Source organism: Zosterops lateralis, assembly GCF_965231275.1.
Source record: "Zosterops lateralis genome assembly, chromosome: 4".
NCBI lineage: Eukaryota > Metazoa > Chordata > Aves > Passeriformes > Zosteropidae > Zosterops > Zosterops lateralis.
The window spans coordinates 7,727,203-7,747,024 of NC_139765.1; the positions used below are offsets into that span (position 1 = coordinate 7,727,203).

The 19,822-nt window shown below is 42.2% G+C and overlaps 1 protein-coding gene across 4 annotated transcripts in view; it reads right to left on the minus strand.

Moving 5' to 3' along the window:
• The window catches only part of PRR5 (proline rich 5), a 60,143-nt gene that overhangs the window by 6,232 nt on the left and 34,089 nt on the right, over positions 1-19,822 (minus strand). The gene's annotated exons all lie outside the window — the stretch shown is intronic.

Genomic DNA, 19,822 nt, shown 5'->3' on the forward strand with positions numbered 1-19,822 from the left:
GAAAAGGAATAATGGCCAACAGAGAATTCGAATTTGGGCAGAATTTGAATTCCAGTTCAGCAGTTTTTAAATAACAAATAACAATCTTTGGTGATGCACTATGTCCTGCAAAACTTTGGGACAGCCACAAACACAAATTTGAACACAAAGGCATATCCAGTGGATCTGAAAAGCTTGCAAGCATCAAAGGAACAGCAGAATAGCTCACAGCTATACCACCAGGCAAAAATAACACTGCAATAATTCAGAAACCTTAATGAAGGTGCATGTATTATTTCTAAATCATTACTGGCCTATTGAGATCTGTTGCAGGGTTTCTTGCTGGGATTTGGCCAAGCCCTTAGATAGGCAACATGCCTGCTACCTTACTACATATTCACGATCCCATCATGATCACACTAAGCAAAGGCCAGGGCTTAGGATGTCCCACTCCAGGCTCCCACACCTCTGGAACTGGTAACCTAAACATGAGACTGGGCCTCTATTTTACCAAACACAAGTACATCCCAAAGTTCAGCAAGGACAATTTCAGCTTTCCCAATCTAAACTTTGCATATGATCTAATGACACTATCACTTATTTATGAATCACCCCAGCCCAGGTAGCATAGAGAAGTGTTTGCAGGCTCAGAGCAAGCTTTAGGAGCCTGGAAGAAGTTTGTTCTGATTTAGATACCAGGCTCAAGGGTGCATTTAAACTCCTGTCTCCCCACCAGAGGTTTCTAACCCATCCCCTGTGCCACATGTCCAATGACCTGTTTGAGTAACACCAAATTCAGTAGAAAGGCACCTCTGGTAGAAGAAGGAATGAAGGAAAGTATAGTTATTATAAATGTTTCATATATCTGTATGTAAAGATAGATAAATTGATAAGTATGTGTAGACATCTGTACACCTACCTACATCAGTATCTATATAAAGTCCTTTTTAGACCCTTTCCCAAATTTGTAAGTGATTTGTGCTTATAAAGGCAAACAAAATGAGCTTTAGAATTAAGCCAACTGGGATGGTTATTTGTGTCACAACAGTCTCTGAAAAAACAATGACAGGACTTAAAAGTCACCCACAAAATAATAATAATAATAAAGTATTTTCCTGTTATTTTGGCACCTTATGCTTCTTCTGGTACTTACTGCTCAATGCCTTACTAGTTTAGTATGCCACTATGAAGCAATAAAACAAAAGTCATAAGGCTGAATGCTAAGCTTACAAGAAGCTCTATCACAATTTGAAGAAAAAAAGAATACTTGAAGCATTATCAGTAAAACAGATATGCTACCAGTATCTTTAATGCAGTGTTTGCTCTGCAGACCTGCATAAACTTGCTTTAAAAGATAACTGTGACCTTTCATGAACCCAATCTCATTTTAGCAGGAGAGTTTCATGCTTCTCTGTCAGTGTGAGATGTATCTATTAAATTCCTTTCAAAGGCTTTGCCTGACCTATTTATTTCGCAATTGAGGGCCAAAACAGCTCAATATCAAATATCTGCAAGCACCTTAGTGCTTTTGGAAGAGTGCAACTGCTGGATCAAATCCTCACGTTAGTCACACTGTTTCCAAATGCAACAAGAATCACCTCATTATGTCTCCATTTGGAAAGGATTATAATGTAATATTATGACACGAGTCTGCCCTACTCTGAAGGCACGGGGGTAATGGGGATTGGAGTCCAGAATATGTAACGACTGTTGCAAAATGAAAACATCCATCAAGAACAGAGACATGTATTACTGCAAAAAACACAGTACCCAAATCCCAAACTTCATTAACCTTAATTAAATGGTTTTGAAATCAAAAATTTTCTATAGTAGTTCAAATGCATTAAAAGAGCCCTATGCATGACTGGTTTTGATATGTAAACAGGCAAGCACTCCCAGAAGTGCTCCATCCCTAAAGACTACAGGTTATTTATGTATCTACTTTATGAAGACACTGCCCCATCTGCTGAACCAGCCACTTGCATGGGCCCCACTGCTACACTTGAGTGTGGCACTGGAATAAAACTTTTCTTGTATTTAGGAACAAAACCCCATAAGTCAAATCCACAATCATTCCAACAAGTATGGATGCACAAAACTACTCAGGTTTCCATCCCTGTTAATTCTGGAAATTAACCACTAACTCTTACTGAGCTTTTGAAGGGCACAAGGGCTTCTTGTGAAAGCACAAAGGAAAGAATAAATGAGTAAACAAGTATGTTCAGAAGCATAGCTGGGGGATTTGTACCTAAGCATGTAAGGCCACAGCCTCCTTTTGCAATATGTACAACCAGAATCAGAGAATGCTTTGGGTTGGAAGGGACCTTAAAGCTTATCTCATCCCATCCCCTGCAGGGACACCTTCCACTAGACCAGGTTGTTCCAAACTCCATCCAACCTGGCCTTGGACACTTCCAGGGATGGAGCAGCCACAGCTTCTCTGGACAACCTGTGCCAGGGCCTGACCATCATAACAGGGAAGGATTTTTCCTGTATACACGTTTTCTTTAAGCTTTACAGTCCTAAAGTGGAGGCCACCTCAGGCAGGCATTTAAGGATGTAAAGAGTCCTTTTCAAAGATAACCTTAAAGTATGTTCAATGTTCATTACTTTAACCTTTTACATGCTGTTTACCAAATATGGAGTGCTTTGAAGATCTTTTTAATGAACATAAATTTTAACAAAAAATATTGCTAAGCCATTATTAACATTGTATCTAGGCACAGGCTACCTGACTTGGAGAGCTGCAAGAAACAAAAACTCTATTTTGATAACATTTGCCATAATTTTTCTTTAAATAAATAGATTTTTTAAAATCATCAAACATCCTTGCTTTATTTTGCCACAGCAACAAAATAAGCACAATCACAAGTCAGTACTTCCATTTCCTATTATATTAATTTTCCCCACCCTGTTCTTCCCTCAAAGCAGTGAGCATGCAGGCAAGCAATCCAACTTGGTGGAGGATTCAAACCTGCCTGTAGCCTCTGTCCTTCTGCAATTGCATTGCTGCACCCAGGCTCTTTATTCGCCACTATAACAGAAATACTTTGATTTTTTTTGTTTGTTTGTTTGTTTGTTTTAAAAAAGACACCTAACATTTCACCAGATAGTATCAGCACTTCCAAGTGACTGCAAACCAGGCTGCCCAAACTCAGCCCACTGGGGAGGTGCTTTGACTGTGAGTTGCAAAGGAATCCAGAAATTAATCACCCGCCTTATAACACTTCTCACCTGGTCTTGCCTACTTCCTTTCCTCAGGCTCTGGTAAGAAACCCAGATATGAAGCAATCCCCAAAGACAATGACAGCCATGAAAAACTATTTAGGCTGCTGAAAGTTTGGTACATATCATTAGACAGCCTGACTAAATTAGGATGCAGAATTTTAGGCTTTCCACACTCTTCTGAGCAGAGGTAGGGTGAGTTATGTTCCTGTCTTGTGGAAACCTGGCACATGGCAGGATGGGAGTTGGGTTTGTGCATCCTTTGCTGCTTATTTCTTACCCCAAAACCTGGATGTGGAGCTTCAGATTTCCTTTTTACCTCTATTAGGGAGCAAAGAGGTGGCAAATCCCCACCATTAAAATCTCCACCATTAATAGCCTGCACAGACAGACCAATAATGAAATACAGCTGTATTGGGTTTGCATGGCAAGGCTTTAGTAGCAGGGTGGGGGGCACAGGGGTGGCTTCTGTGAGAAGCTGTTGGAAGCTCCCTCCATGTCTGGCAGAGCCAATTCTGGCAGTTCCAAAGACAGATGTGCTTCAGGACAAGGCTGGGACAATTAGAAATGGTGGTAACACCTCTGTGATAATGTTCTTCAGAAAAAAAGTAAAAAAGAAGTTTTTGCACAGTTGTATTTGCAGCCAGAGAAGAGCAGAGTGAGAGTATGTGAGAGGAACAACTGTGCAAACACCAAGGTCAGTGGGGAAGGAGGGACAGGAGGTGTTCCAGGCACTGGAGCTGGGATTCCCCTGCAGCCCATGGTGCAGCCCATGGGGAGGCAGCTGTGCCCCTGTAGCCCATGGAGATCCAGGGGATGCAGAGATCCACCTGCAGCCCATGGAGGAGACCCTGCCAGAGCAGGGGGATGCCTGAGGGGAGGCTGTGACCCTGTGGGAGGCCTGTGGAAGAGGAGCCCACACTGGAGTAGGTGGATGGGAGGAAGGTTTTATGTTATTTCTCATTATTCTGCTCTGATTTTGTTAGCCTTAAGTTCAACTAATATCTCTAATTAGACCCTCTTTTGCCTGTGATGGTATTTGATGAATGATCTCTCCTGGTCCTTATCTTAACCCTTTTTTATATTTTCTCTCCCCTGTCCAGCTGTGGACACGAGTGATAGGAGAGGCTTTGGTGGGTGCCTCTCTCCAACCCACTACATGGGAGCCTGATCCTGGATCATGGAGCAGCTCCTGCCCCACTGCCCTGGGAATTACAGCCTGTTCACAAGAACTTGCTAGCACAGCACTATGAAGAACAAAGATGAAATCTTTTTCTTAAGTATTTCTGGTGGCCACCAGCAGAAGAATGGTATATTCACAACCCCATCCAACTGCCTTGAAAGCTTGGCAATTGGTGGGTTACACTGATGGAAAAATTATTTACCCTAAAAATCCTGCAATGTACCAGACCAGAGAACTAAACACAGAACACACAACAGCTAGAGACAAAAGAGCTACAGCCAAAGCTATCACATCCTCTGGCCATCAAGCACACCTCAAAGGGATGTCTCATATATGGAAGAGACCAGAAACAAGCCTGGCTGCTGCCTGTTCTTGCTCCCCAGCTGCTTTTCATCGATGTTTGACTTACATAATTCCACTTCAGGGCCTTAGCTGGATTTCTATCTGGCCACCACTCTCTCATGCCTGATTCCTTCCATTTTAACCCTTTGCTTCATCTCTTGGACATCTGCTGTTTCATAATCCATCTGCTGTTTCCCACATCCATGCCAAGCTCCTCTTTCAGTTCATGGGCAAGCCCCCTATCATCTGCTGAGCTCCTCTGCCACATCACCTTTACCAGAGGCTGCTTCAGTTCTGGCTGGACAGCTGCACGCACACTGCCTCAAATAACTCCTTACTCATCTGTGTATGACAATCACCACAAACAACTATTAAACACCCAAAATGCTTTTCATTGACCAGCAGTAACTCAGTGTTTCACTGAGTACTTATGAAAGGTCACAGTTCTGTGTTTTCCAGTTCTGACTAATAATACCCATCACCACCTTTAACACCTAGAAATGGCAGTATTGCTTAATTGCTTTTCACTTCTTTCTTTAGCACAGACTATTAAAAGGCCATTTACCTAATAAATTACACATTGAAAGGTATCTCCAGTGTCTAAAGGTACCCTAAAAACTGGACGCAATGGAGGAACTACTTCATGCCCACCTGAAACTTGTGGATGTGCTAAATCAATGATTGGTCATTGATTAAAGGCTGGAGCACTCACCTTGAGCTTTAACACTTCAGCTGATCAGCATGTGTACATGAGTAAGTATTGGTGCAAAGGATTGTCTTCTGCTTCAACTGACAAACTGCTGGACAGCTTTTAAATGAAAAATAAAAAAGAATAAAATAAAGCATAAATAAAATCTGTGATGCTCCAGACCTAGGGGAACAAACAAACCAGACCTTCTGGACCCAAGCCCCAGGCCCTGCCAGTAACAGACACAGCACTAAGGGATGCACAACATGTCTTGGGGCTTTGGTTACCAACTTCTGAACTCAGGAAAGAAAGGAGGAAAAGGCAAACTTCTGGATTATTTAACAAAGTCTTTCCGCAATGATCACTCTTGGTGACTTAATGGAACAGAAGAGCAAAGTCCTCTGCCCACAGACAAGAAGTGACTGTGTATGGCTCAGCTCATGGCCACATAACATACTCTAGACCTCAGTCTGCTGGAGCATCCCCCATATGGGGACACCAGGGGCACCCTTGATGGCTGGACTCACCCTTGTCTACCAACAAAATGCTGAAACAGTCCTGACCCGGTGCTGTGTGAAAGGAAACACTGCCAGAAGCATTTACAGGATCAGTTCTGAAAGCAAAGTGAGGTCCTGACCTCATGTACTGCCCTGTCTCAACCACACACACAAACAGCTAAGAAATGTAACTATTCTCTGCTTAAAAGCAGCAGATTTCTTGGAGAAAAGGAAAACTCAATATGACAGAAAGAAATACTCAGGCAGTGGTGATAATCTGACACATACTGGATAACAATCATTGCCCAACCACTCCCAGAGAAAACCAAAATTAAAAGTCACAAGGCAGACACAGGATATCTGTTGTGTGTGTGGTGAAACCCTGCAGAGCAGGGTGGCCAAAGCTCTGTATACACTGAATCATCTCATGATACTGCCAAATTCCCAAACCCCTGACCTTGACTTGATCAGCCTTTATTCATGAGAAAAGGAAGTAAACACCTTTAGGGAACAAAGCACTGAAAAGTGATGCCTTGGGAAGGCTGACCTGGAACAGAGACTGGACAGAGCTAAAGTAGATACTTATTGAAAAGTATCTACTTGGGCAGGACAGGGCCTGACCAGGGCTACACCCAAGGTAGACTTGAAATAGTCACAAAATGGCTGATCGGTCACAAGGTCTTACACTTTTATAAGTTTTGATCCATTTGCATATTGAGGTTTAATTGTAAAATTAAAGCATCAAGTTGTGAAGTCTCATCCTTCTTGTTTCTCTCTTCAGTCCACCATTGTTTGTGCTTTTGGGCCTGAAAACTTGTAACCACTGTCCTTGGTCTTCAGCAGGAAAAGGATTTGCTTTGTCCACCTACTCTGTGAAGAGAGCTGACTAACACTTAATATGAGGCTCAGAACTACACCCCTAGGCAGCCCAGAATCTGAAAATCACAAAAACTAAAACTTAAGGCATCAAAAGTGGAAGGATTTAACTGCAAGGAACAGATGTTGGCCAGTCTTTGGTGAGCACATACACAGACAGCTATTGGCCAGTGAACTGGGTGGTAACAAGTTAACTCACCAATTGGGATCAAATGCATGAATTTTGAAATCCATATAAATATGAGCTGTGAACAATAAAGATTGCTATTGCCACTTGAACCTTGGAGTGTTGTGTCTGTCTCTGCTCTGGCAGTTGTGAAAACACATTATTCAGCCAACACTGCTGGTGGAGAATTGATAAGGGTGTGCAGACTGCACTGCACACCCTGGTGACCACATAAACAGCAAGATGTGCTGCTTGGCATAGTCAAAGAGAGAGCAGCAGACTTGCCTGTGAGGCATTGGGAAACCAGTGCCCTTACAGGTCAGGACTACTTGTTATCCCACTTTTCATCATAACCTTCTGGAACCTGAGTAGCACAGACCAGCAAGAAATCACCACGGGGAGGAGCTGGAGACAAATGGGTCACTAGTCCTTGCCACATGCATCACCAGTGGCATAGCACATGCTCCCAGTTACACTGTGGGTCATATTCTGGGTGGAAATCTGCATCTTCCTTAGAAGAGACAGATGCACAAACTTTACAGCCAATCATCCAATTTGCACTGATCTTCCAGGCAAAACCACAGACTACTCATAGACAAACCTATGGCAGCAAAGTTATGTTCTGGTTTACTTGGTTGAGAAGAGGCCTCAGGAGTTGTTGCCAGGTATGGACGACTTTTGTTTGCTCTACACCACTGTCTCATTGTCTAAACCAGCATATGCTCTGGAGGAGACCACAGTGGTTCTTAGAGCAGCAAGTGTTGCCCAACAGCCGAAGCCTTTCTCTAGTGCACAGCTGTACAGGAGCTGCTGCTCTTACTGCACCACACAGCATCATCCTGGAAATCTCCTGCTCACATGCCCTCCATCTTCAATGCCCATGCAAAGTACCCTAAGGAAAAACTCAAAGATCTCACTCTTATACCCACTGCAGGAACTCAAACAAATGCAGGAGGACATACTGGGCTCTCTCACCTCCAATGCCCTCCTTGTTCCCAGGATGTCAGTCCTGCAGAGCAAATCCCACAGCATTTATATAACAGTATTATACTACATTTGTGTAGATACATCTGGCCTCCATTTACACATGCAGTCAATGCAAACTGATGAGTAAACTCATAGAAGTGTTAGATGTGGTAATGGATTCTTCTTAGCTTTTGCTAACTTGATGCCAAGGATAATGCAATGAATAGAATCAGTCATGCAGTTTCAGACCTAAAAGTTACCTAAATTCAACATTTTCTTGCTAATAGTGATAGCAGGAGAAATGCATCAACAAAGAAAGGAAATAGGGCAGGCTCAGGGCCTACTCCTAGTCTTTCTTGGAGGATATGCTGGTGCTTCTAGCAAACAGGGATGTAAAAACTTGCTGCACGGGACTTTGCAGTAGCCCTTAAGCATAAACTATCTGTGCTAAAAATTATTTAACAATCAAGATGAAGAGTGTCAATAACTGATAGAATAACTAGTTTCCAGAAATGAAGAATCAGCTTAGCTACTGAGTCCTCTGAACAGAGGAGAGGATGGATCTCTTTGGTACTTTTGCAAAGTGCTTTTCTTGTGTGGTTGTAGCTTCCCTATTTAGGAGGTGGGTGCAATGCTGAATCCTTCTGCTCAGTCACCATCAAAGACATTATTTCCTGATATTCAGAGGACCTCCATTTGCTTCAGTTTGAGCTCAACAAGCACCACTGAGAAGAGTTTGGTTTCATCCTCTTTACATTCTCTCTTCAGGTATTTGCAACAATCGATAAAATGCCTGAGACATTTCTTTTCCAGGTTGAACAGCCCCAGCTCTCTCAGTCTTTCCTCACAGTCTTTCCTCCTGTCTCTTTACCACCTTCACAGAGCTTTGTTGGACTCTCTCAAGGAGATCCATGTCTCTCCTGTCCTGAGGAGCCCAGAGCTGCACACAGCACTCCAGGTGTGGCCTCACAAGTGCAGAGCAGAGGGGCAGGATCACCTCCCTGATCTGCTGACAATACTTTGTCTAACACAGCCCGGGATACCACTGGCCTTCCTTGCAGCCAGGGCACACTGCTGGCACATGTTCTACTAGTTCCAACAGGGCCCAGAATTTCTGGAGGACTCTACATCTGAGACCTTCAACTCCTGTAAAAGTGCTGGGTAATCTCACTGTTAAGAGATTACAAGATCAACTGATCCATTTTGGAGAAATATCTGGGTAATGAAATGCCCTGCATCCAAGTAACTGGGAGCAAGAGACAAGGACTGAAAGATTAATGTACCTGCTCCTGCTTCTAGCCATGTTTGCCAGGCTAGAAAACTTTGGGTACTTCCTCCTGGGTTTCCCTGATGACTCACGCTACTTTCATCCCAAGCAAACAACTCTGACATTTTTTACCCTTTAGGAAATAGATTGAAAACAGAATCCAAACTGCTTCAAGCAGGGACTAAATTTTGCTTTGCTGAAGGCTGTGTTGACCAAATTGACCTGATCTGCTGGAAGTCTGTGTGCCCCCTTCCCCATGGGGGTTGCTCTGTCACAATCCAAAGGCAAAACAAGAAAATGTGCCTGGGCTGGGAAGAAACAGAAGTCACACCTTTGCAGGCTGGAACAAGCTGGTAGAATGTAGTTTGCCCTCTGAGAGAGCTCTTCGAGTCCAGTGGAGGGGGCTGAGAATTCGCAATGGACTCACTTTTGGGAAATCTCTCAGACTATTATGTGAGTTTGGGAACAGGTATTACCTCAGGTGGAATGAAGTGGGAAAAGCAGGACTTCTACATCACTAAGTCAGAATTACCCCGTTAGGTTAATAATTTTATATCAGTTTACAACCACGGGAAGCTGTGCCCTGTGCATTACATGTTCATTCCTAGGCATTTGGTATCCTTTTTGCACAGACTGGACAGATGCAACTGCATAATTCATGGTTGTCTTCTTATGACCCCTAGATAGCATTGCCTCACATTATTTTTCCCTCTCTTCATTTTATCCTAAAGCACTGGCATATTGGTAAAGCCCATACCTCTTGCTTTTCTCATAGCAACAGCAGTCACAAGAGAGAGACACAGAGGAGCTTGCCATTGCCATATTGACAGGAGTCAGCACTCCAGATCCCTGTTACTGCCTCAGAAAGAAAGATCTTGTCATATTCACTTTAATCTCCAGCAAGTGCCAAATTATGTTAATGTCAGTGTGAGAAGCTGCTCTCTCTCTTCCTTCCTTTCACTGGTGGCACTGAGGCACAGACAAAAGATAAGGAAGACAAAACACCCAGCCATGGTTTGTGTTCAGCTGCTGAGTTTTTCCAAATGGCTTGGCTGCACAGGGATAAGCAGCAATAAGATTTTTCTTTCCAGAAAGAACGAAACACTAAAAGCAGGTTAGTCTTTGCCTGACCTAGAGATAACCAATGTCTTACATTTCTTTAAACTGTAATAAACATTTTATATGGGACTGCAAAAGAAAAAGCAAAGGTAAGACCAGTAAAAAAATCATTGAAAGTAAGGAAGTTGCTTTGGGGCTTTAAATACAATGCTTAGGATTCTGCAGAAGCTGAGCAGCCAGTTCACTAATTAAGACCCAATGAAAATAATGGTATGCCTTTCTTCCTTTTATAGGTTTAGGGGTAGAGGTTGTCCAATTCCAACCTAAGTGACTCCCCTGGGCACAGGCCAGAGCAGTCAAATAAGCTCCTATGACTTTCTAACAATTGAAAAAATGAATCAACACAAAGATGAGTGTACCTGAAGAGCTGTTTATGGAACACATTTGAGCCGGACTTCGTTTATCTGCATTCACAAATGCTTCAGGACTACCACATTACACTCACAGGCAAATGCACACATGCGTGGAAATGCATATGCAGCCCCATGCAGGGATCACATATGAGTTGCCAAATAATAAGATGTGATGTCTAATGTCCAGGAGAATAAATCTCATTTTTTTTAGACTCCCTCCTGAAATTATTGCTGATCTATACACTTTAGGCTCATCTAACATTGCTGGGGAATTGATGACTTTTAAGTCTGAACATTCAAGACTTTTACCTAGCCTTGGGTGTTTTCTCATTTATTTTAAGAAAATGCATCATACATTTATTTTCAGGCAGCCACTCAAAGAGAAAAAAGGATGGCATAGCCCTCCCTCAGTGCATCCAGACTGTTTTGAAGAGACATCCAAATAAAGCTTTTGAAGAGTCACAAACATTAACTTGACTGCTGTTACCCACTTGTAAGGATTTCTGACACTGCCTTCCAGTCACACTCCCCTTTTAAATCATTAATGAGCATCCTCCAAGGTGCTTCACCCTTCCAAGGTGACTGATTCTACTCCAAGGATTTTCTTCTTTTCTGAAATACACTTGAATAGACTGAGCAGATATGTCAGCTGTGCCTTCTGGATTTTTTAAATTTTTTACTATTTCGGGTAGCAACACCAGTACTCATCCCTGTGAGCCAGAAAGCAGCAGATCACCTGTCTATCCTGACACTTTGCAATTACTCTTGAGGAGGCTGAGCTTCCATCAATCCCAGAGCACATAAATTTAGAAGTCCAGGAAGCCTGGGCCTGAGGCAGCCCTCCTGGCTTGTTGCAAAAGTTTTGCTGAAAACAGCACATTCCTGGATAACAGTTTAATTTCAGTAAAAAAGTCTTTGGCAGTTCAAAATACTTGGAAAGTAACTGATGGGATCTAGAGCCAATACCCTTTCTCAGGAACCCAATGTGTGGAGAAAGCAAACAAATACCAGCATACAAAATGTGAGTTCACAGCCAGTGCACTCCCCAAACACAAACAGTCTGTGGATCAGGATTAGCCATCAGCAGTGACTCTCAAGGGCTGACTTTCCCTCGTCCATCACCTGCCAAGGATGTGGCAACTCCACACTCAGGCAAAATTCAGCAGTATTCAGAATTCTTACAACAACCATAGAGAGCTAAATGAAATGGAAACCAAGAGATGCCCTGACCTACCTCTCGGCAATACTGAAACAATTTTTTTTTTTCCCATCAGTGCTGGCCAGTGCTTTAATTTAACTCACATAATATCACATAGCCATCTCCAGGGAGCAAGTCTTCTCCTTGCTTCTGTTTTAAACATTATCAACATGGCTATATGTACCACCATATTCTAGAGCTTTTCAGGCAATTACTGCCCAGTTCCACCTCTGCTACACAAGGCCTTTAGCAGAGCTGCATTAACTTCATCCTGCCTAGACATCTGTTCTCATGTGTTAGGGGAGAAACAATAGAAATATCCCACTGCTTGTTCCAAGGTTTTGTTCTCTTTAACTAAACAAGGCTCATTAGTGACACAGGAGGAATGAGGGATATATTTTTTTTTATTGGGAGCTCAACAATCAACCTACAAGAGAACAAGGAGGTCTTTTAGGAACTTCTGACCACCAAGGTCAGTGATATATTATTATTTTAACAGTCATAAAATCACTTTTAAGATATTTGTCTCTTTGTTTCCTTCCATTCCCCGATTGTCCATCCAGAAACATCTACTCTCTCATGTAACAGGCTGCACAATCTGTAGTGCAGAGACCATGTTTTCATTGTGTTTATACACTGCCCAGTGCATGAAGACTCTTGCCTAGCAATAAAGGAAGCTTGGAGATACCCGGTGTCCAGTAACAGAAGCAGCTGACAGCTCTCAGCTTCCTTAGAAGAAATTTAATTGGTTTTATGCAACAGTCACTCCAAGTACTGTATTTTGCAAAGCACTTTTCTGACAGATTTCACATAGGCTAAATGATGGCTCTTTCTCTTGCCAGAGGAAGTATCCCTGGTTTTTGATTTGCATTTGGATCAGAAAGCACTAAAGCTCTGCCTAATGACTTCAAACCAGAGGCCTCTGGATCCACTCTCAGGAGCACGATCCCTCTCTGCCTACCTGCCTTGTCCCACCACAGCTTCCACCCTCTTCCTGATGGATGAATTCTCAGCCAAACCACAGCCATGGCTAGCCGCTTTTCTCATGCCAAAGCCTTAACTGGGGGCACTGGGCAGAACTGTGCTGGCACCATCTGTCACATCACTGTAACCCTGTGCTACAGAAGTTTTGCTGCCGCTGCCATGTAGATCACTGGTAACAGAAGAAGATTCGCAACAGATAATGATTTAAATCAAATAATGTAATTTGAGTCCTGCTCTATTACATGATCATCTGTTTACCTTTTAATTGCTTGTAATAATTAGTTAGTGGCAAGGTAATGAATTTCACAGAATGTGTCACATATCACCTTGTCACATAGTTGTTTCTCATGCAGCTGCAACAAAACTAAGGGTAAGACTGTGAAATTACTGATAGAAGACAATTAACAGTGTCTATTCATCATGGGAGAAAAGATGCCTCATTCCATCATTCCCCTATCTTTAGTAAATCACAACAAATTAGCCTTTTTATTTTTGGAAGAAGCACACCACAAAGCAGTTGCCCTTTGCAGAAGTCCCTATGCCACCAGTGTAGTGTCACCATGCTGATCACATGGGCTGCTGATCGTGGCACTGGCAACCACACACTAGGAGAGGAGAAGTTTGGGGATGGGGGCTTGGTGGTATGCCAGAGAAGGCAGTTCCACACCTTTCACAATTCTTTCTCTTCTCAGTGCACCTTCTGCAGAGAAGGCTGAAGCTGAGACATTCTATATCACTTGTTTTATCACCCTGTTAGCTTAAGTGGAAACAGGTTTTCCCATAATAATAAAATCCTGTAGCATACAGAGAGAAAGAGGCAAGCACCAAAACCCCAGGAATCACTCCCATGGGAAAATAAAATTCAGTGAGGGAAGAAATGAGTCAGAAGGCAACATATGGGACAGTAAAAGGTGTCAATGCAACCAGCAAGATGATGGGAGAGGAAGCTGTGCTATCAGCAAGCACCAGTGGTCAAAGTGCAGGGAGCACTGTGCAGCCCTTTCTGTGCCACAGGAAAGAGCCATAGAGCAGAAGAATGAGCACACAGGCTGCCTCTCAACCTCCTGGCAGGAAGCTTCTCTACTCACCTTGTGCCTGGACAGAAAGCTGTGGGCAGTAAGAAGGCAGGGGCAGGGTGGCTGTTCAGGGACCAGCCAAGCCACTGCATACCCTGCCCTAGATCAGTGCTGGGAACCAATGGTGACCTGGCACCAAAAACCACAGGAAAGATCAAGTTTGCAACACTAGGAAATGACCCAGTGCAGCTTTACTGTTAGAAATCCCTTTTGACATTTCTCTTGTGAACAATGCCAGTGAATCCCAGCAGGACAGGATGGGAGGTGCTGCAGCAGCCACCCTGACCACAGGCTTGGCTGCCTCTGCCACCCACACAGACACAGCTCAGTCACAGAGAGAAAACCTTCTGTGCCAGGTGCTGGTAAAGCATCCAGGTGGCACCTGGGATGGCTCAAAATTCTGTGGTCTGTGATAGGCAAAAAGTTCTGCCAGCTCCTGAGGACCCCAACTGTTGTGTCCTGGGCAATTCAAAAGTCACTATTCCCTTCTGCCTTGTCTATCTGGGGTCATTCCAGGAATTGAAATTATATGAACTGAATTAAGAACAGAAATCTGAAAAGATAAATTATGCTTAGGCCTCTGATGGAGAATTGAAGCATCATTAATTGCCTCCCTTCCTACTCCTTTAATACTCAGAATGAGTGTCCATACAGACTTCTAATGAGGTTTAATTAATTTTCCTTAAAAGGCAGCTTAGTTTAACTTTCTTCTATTCCTCCTGTAGACAATTCATGAATTCCAGTATTAAAGCACCCTGACTCAAAGGATTCTTGCACTGTGGGAGCACTCCCTGCTCAGAATTTTTCAACAGTTAAAGTTTCTATGCTATCTTTCATGCCAGATTAAATGTACTAGCCCAAAAGACATCTGCACAGATGAATGCAATTAGTTAAAACCTTCTCCCTCTCTTACTCAACTAAGTTATAGGGTCTGGAACAACACACTAATTCAAGTTAAGAATGATTTTACTGATTTCATTCTATTTTGGTAAGGATTAAGGACCTGCCTAGCAATGTACTTGTTTTAATAGACTGGTTTCATCACTAGGGGCAAACTCTAGGAGACATCTATTTTAGTTTAACCACCTCTTCCTGAAGACATACCTCTGGTTAAGTAACCAGTATCCTTCACAGAATTGACATTTCACCTAACATGAGGTACTCTTAAAATGCACCATGAGTGTAACATCCAAACGGAATCTGCACAAGGCAAACTGCCTTCAAAAATAATTGTGTTTAATTGGTATGGACAAAGTTATGGTTACGTTCAAAAAAACCATCCTTTTGCTAAAGATGAGGGACAAGATGCACATTTAAATTATTATGATATGGTTTCATGAGACAGGTTCACATATAACAAAGGAAAACTATACCATTTTATGTTGCTTTCCTGTTTTTCCACTGCTTAAGTTTACAAAACTGGCAACACATGGTGTTGTCAGATATGTTTAGAGCTGGTTTTGGAGAGTACTTGATTTGAAAAGAAAACCTCTTTTCAGGTGGCAATTGACTTCCTCTGTCCTTAGTTAGAAAGAGTGTCCACATGAGTGCAGAACTACTGAGGTCTGTGGTGCAGAAGCACAGGCTGTGTTGGAGTTACTACTGATCAAGCCCCTGCCAGTCAGGAATGGTTAGGAGCAACCACCACTGCTCCCCAACCTCTGCCCCAAGAGACACAACAATATGAAGAAACTCAAGATCAAATATGACAAATACTTCTCATCAGATGCTATGCCTTGCTCAAAATCCCAGCAATACAAGTTCATTCCAGGATAACAAACCTGTGTCAATTCAACTACTGCAAACTGCACTTGCTGATAGAGGCAATGAATAAACCAGAAAAACAGAAAATATTGCACAGGAACAAATGTATCTACAAAACACTCTGAAGTGTGAATCTTGAGGGCCAAATTCTCAGTTTTGCATGTGTGAACACAAGGCAACAGAGGGCTCTTCCCTTTGTGTCCTGGCTGCAGGATTTCTTACCTGACTCTTTATGGGGCTGATGCAAACAATACAAACATACCATCCCTTTCACCAGGAAGGGAAAAAAAATCCAAATTTATGCACAACCCAGAGAAAGCATTTGATATGGTGATTTATATTTAAATAAGGTCTACAATATATTTATTTATTGGTTTCCTCTTTTTGTGTCTTCTCAACCAAGAACTCAGATAAAGGTAAAAAGAAGCTAAAAGCATGTGGAAACCTCACACCCACACCACTTTGTTCAACCTATGCCTCAGGTCTAAGAGACTTAGTAAGAAAACCTCCCAAAAGCAACCACCACTTGTGAAAACCTGTGGCCATGAAGAATTGACTGCAAGTGGCATCACAGTGTTCCAACCTCTACAGCTGCAGCTTTCTGATAGCAAAGGTTTTGTTTTTAACCACTGTGCTGTCCTTAGTTTGATGTGTGGCTGCTGAGATGGAAAAACAGCACTCTCTGCATTTCAGACCTTGCAATGTACTTTTCCACTCCTTTAAAGTGGAAGGAACTTTGCAGAAATAACAAAAAGGTCACACTGGGTAGCTTTATGTATTTATTTTGTCTTCCCTAACAGAGAGAGATAACAGTCAAGGGAGTTCAAGCAAGGCACAGAGAGCCAAAGAGGAAACCACAGGTTTTATTGTTTTCTTCAGAGCTTATATTTAGTGAGGCCTCATCCCCCAGCATGAGACATACTGTGTTATGTTTTGTGAGGCCTCCTCCCTCAGCACAAGAGATACTGTGTTGTGCTCTTCTCAGTTTTCCAAATATGTCAGGTCACCCTGAGAGATCCTGAGAATTCAAATAATCCTGATGTTAACTGAAAGATGCAGATAAACACTCTTTAATTCTTCTCTTTCAGCCTTCTCAGTCCTCAGGAGAGATACCTGGAGATAATGTTCCAGTTTCAGCAGCCAGGGTAACCTCTGACAACATACTTTGAGAAGCAAGTCAGATAGTGGTAGTTTTGCTCTTTGGTTCAGAAAGTTCTTTCTTGAAATCTTCCTCTGTTTATTCCTCTCCCTCCAGTACCCTCATTTCACCCAAACTGAGCTCCTGTGCATCATTCTGTGCTGAAAAGCACTTTTAGTTCTTTTACTTCCTTCACCCATAACTCTGCTCTTGAACTCCCTGCAACTTAAATCAGGAGCGTCCTGGAGGCACTTCAGCTTGTGCTGCCTGTGAGCAGCTACAAAGGATTAACATTTCAGTTTGTGCTTTGTAACTGAGCGAGTGGTAGAAGGCCCTTCTTCCAAGCTGTGATAAAACTACCACTGACTGACAGAACAGGAATGTCATTCCTCCCAGTGTTCTCTTTCCTGAAAGATTGGTGGTTTGTAATCACACCAGGTTATAGCACTGGTGAGAAGTAGCTCTACTGAACTGAAGAACCCAAGTATAATAATTAACCTGAGGATTGATCTCTGCTCCTTTAAATGGAGCAGTCTTTAAAAAATTTCCCTTTCTGTCCAAAAAGGAAAGTGTCTTCTCCTGACAAAGTGAGAGAGCTTTTCCCCTACACCATGAGAAGCTAAAACATAATACCAGATACACCCTGCATTAGTTCCCAAAGCTCTGCCACTTTAATCCAGTCTAACAGAACAAAGTGGTGCATTTCAACCTCTGACATTACAACTGCTGTCTTATAGAACATGATCTATTCCTTAACTACATCACACAGCTGCATGAGGCTGTCAAGGACAGACACAGGAAATCTCAGCACTAAGTTCAACACCTGGTCCAGAGCCAACATCACTGGCATCTTCTGTCTATGGGAGTCTGCCCCAGTCACCAAGTTTCTTGTGGAAGAGGTATTCACAGTGGACACAAATCAGGATTAGACAACATTCCCATCAAGACATCATCTCTCAATCCAAGAAATCAAAGCCCACAAGACCACCATGTGCAAGCTGGAAAGCTGAATTGCTCTCTTCCACCCCTATTAACAAATGGCGTTCAACTAAATTGAGAAAATTCCATTATGTCACTAATGTATAAAATTTGCTTTTGTTTAACATAACATTTGAGTACAGAAAAAAGTCTTTGCTCTGAATACCAACTACCGACTAACACCGCTAAGTATGTAAATAGCTAATTCCCAGATTTTCTTCTGACCTTTTCCCACAATTTCCATTAGATTTTAAACCACACGATTAACAGAGCTATTGCTGAGAAAAGACTTTCACCATCCCCACCACATAACCATAGGGCCAAGCATGCAGAAATAAACACCCAGGGGCAAATTCCCTCTCACTTGGTTATTGATTTCCATGAACAGCTTTGCAACAAGAGATTTGACCCTTTGCCCTAAACAGGCACCCACAGTGTTAACACTGTGGGTTGCTGAAAAATGCAGATTTGCAAAGAAAATATCAGGATGTTACTCGGTTGCCAGCTCACCACTGAGTCCGTTCAAAGCCAGATCCTGCACACAGCCAATACAGACTCCCTAAAGTAATCACCAAATCTGTAAGCAACAATGCTGCTGAAGCCTGATTTAGAGTGGGCAGTTTACCCCACACCTAAGAACATTCCTGTGAAGAAGGTTTTTGCAGTGGTACTGTCTCCTGTGGAGTCTCTGGTGTCTGCTAACATAGCTGGGTTCATGGTTCATGGAATATGAATTCCTTGATGCATCATTACACATTTAAGTCCATGCTCCATCTTTTCCCTGAGGCTCCTCTCCTCTTTCCAGAGGAAAGTTTCCATGAGACTCTCCCATACTGCTGTCATTGTGTCACAATCAGTCAGCAGTTTCAAAAAGCTTCTGGAAGGTGGGGGCTATGAGAGAGGAGACAAGACCAAGTAGACATTCCTAATAAGGATCTTTTTCTGAGACAATCAGGTTAAACACACCATTAAACACTCCAACAAATGGACACTGAGATGCCTGAGGTATCACTGATTTCACTGACAGGTGAAATCCCATTTCTTGACCCAGCAGACAGAATCTTACTCCTTTCCTCCATTTTCAAAACTGGTCTCATAAGATTATCCTGCTTTTCAAAACAATTTCAGATATAGAAATAATTCATATTGTGATGAAGAGCAAAGAAACATTTATAAAAATATCAGAAGCCATGAAAACCTCAATTTCCTCACCCTTTAAAAATCCACCCCTGGTTCTCTCTTTCCCTTCTGCCTCATTTCTTTTCTGCACATCATACCTCATGTTTTCTTTAATTAAGCAAATAAAAATATCTTAAAATTGCCTTTTGCCTGGAATTCCTCATTTTGTTTCTCTTACTACTATACACACACATACACAGAAAAAATCTAACACTGAAGAAAAATACCATTATCTGGTCCTAATGTTTTTGTATCACCAATTTTGATAAAATTTGGTTCCAGTGACCCAGTATGACCATGATTCAACCACTGTTGTATTAATTGTATATTCACTTTGATGCCTATTCCAAGCATGAAGCTTCATATCCTGAACTGCTAATGCAGCAACACACAGCATCTAATGGAAACCATGTCATCACCACACACCTGTCAGCTTGCAAAACTTTATGTTTCAAGGCCTAATTGCAAACTAAGCCTGTTCTCTCACACTCTCTCAATCTTACAGCATCTCTAGAGTGCCTACTTTTAGATATTAGGATATTAGCTAGTACAATTACTACAAAATTATTTTATTATACCATTATATGTCACATTATTTATTATTATATTATTAGATATTATATACGATATGACATATTATATAGAGTCTATTACTACTACTACTACTATTATTATTATTCTATTGGATAATTTGGATATTAGGTTAATAAGATTTTTTTGACACTAGACATTAGGATACTAGAATATAAGGATTTAGATACTATGACCACAGGAGCACATAAGCTCTGGCACTCTGGGTAAGAAGTTTTCAATGAATGAGCAAAATCAGGGACTGTTTAAGAAG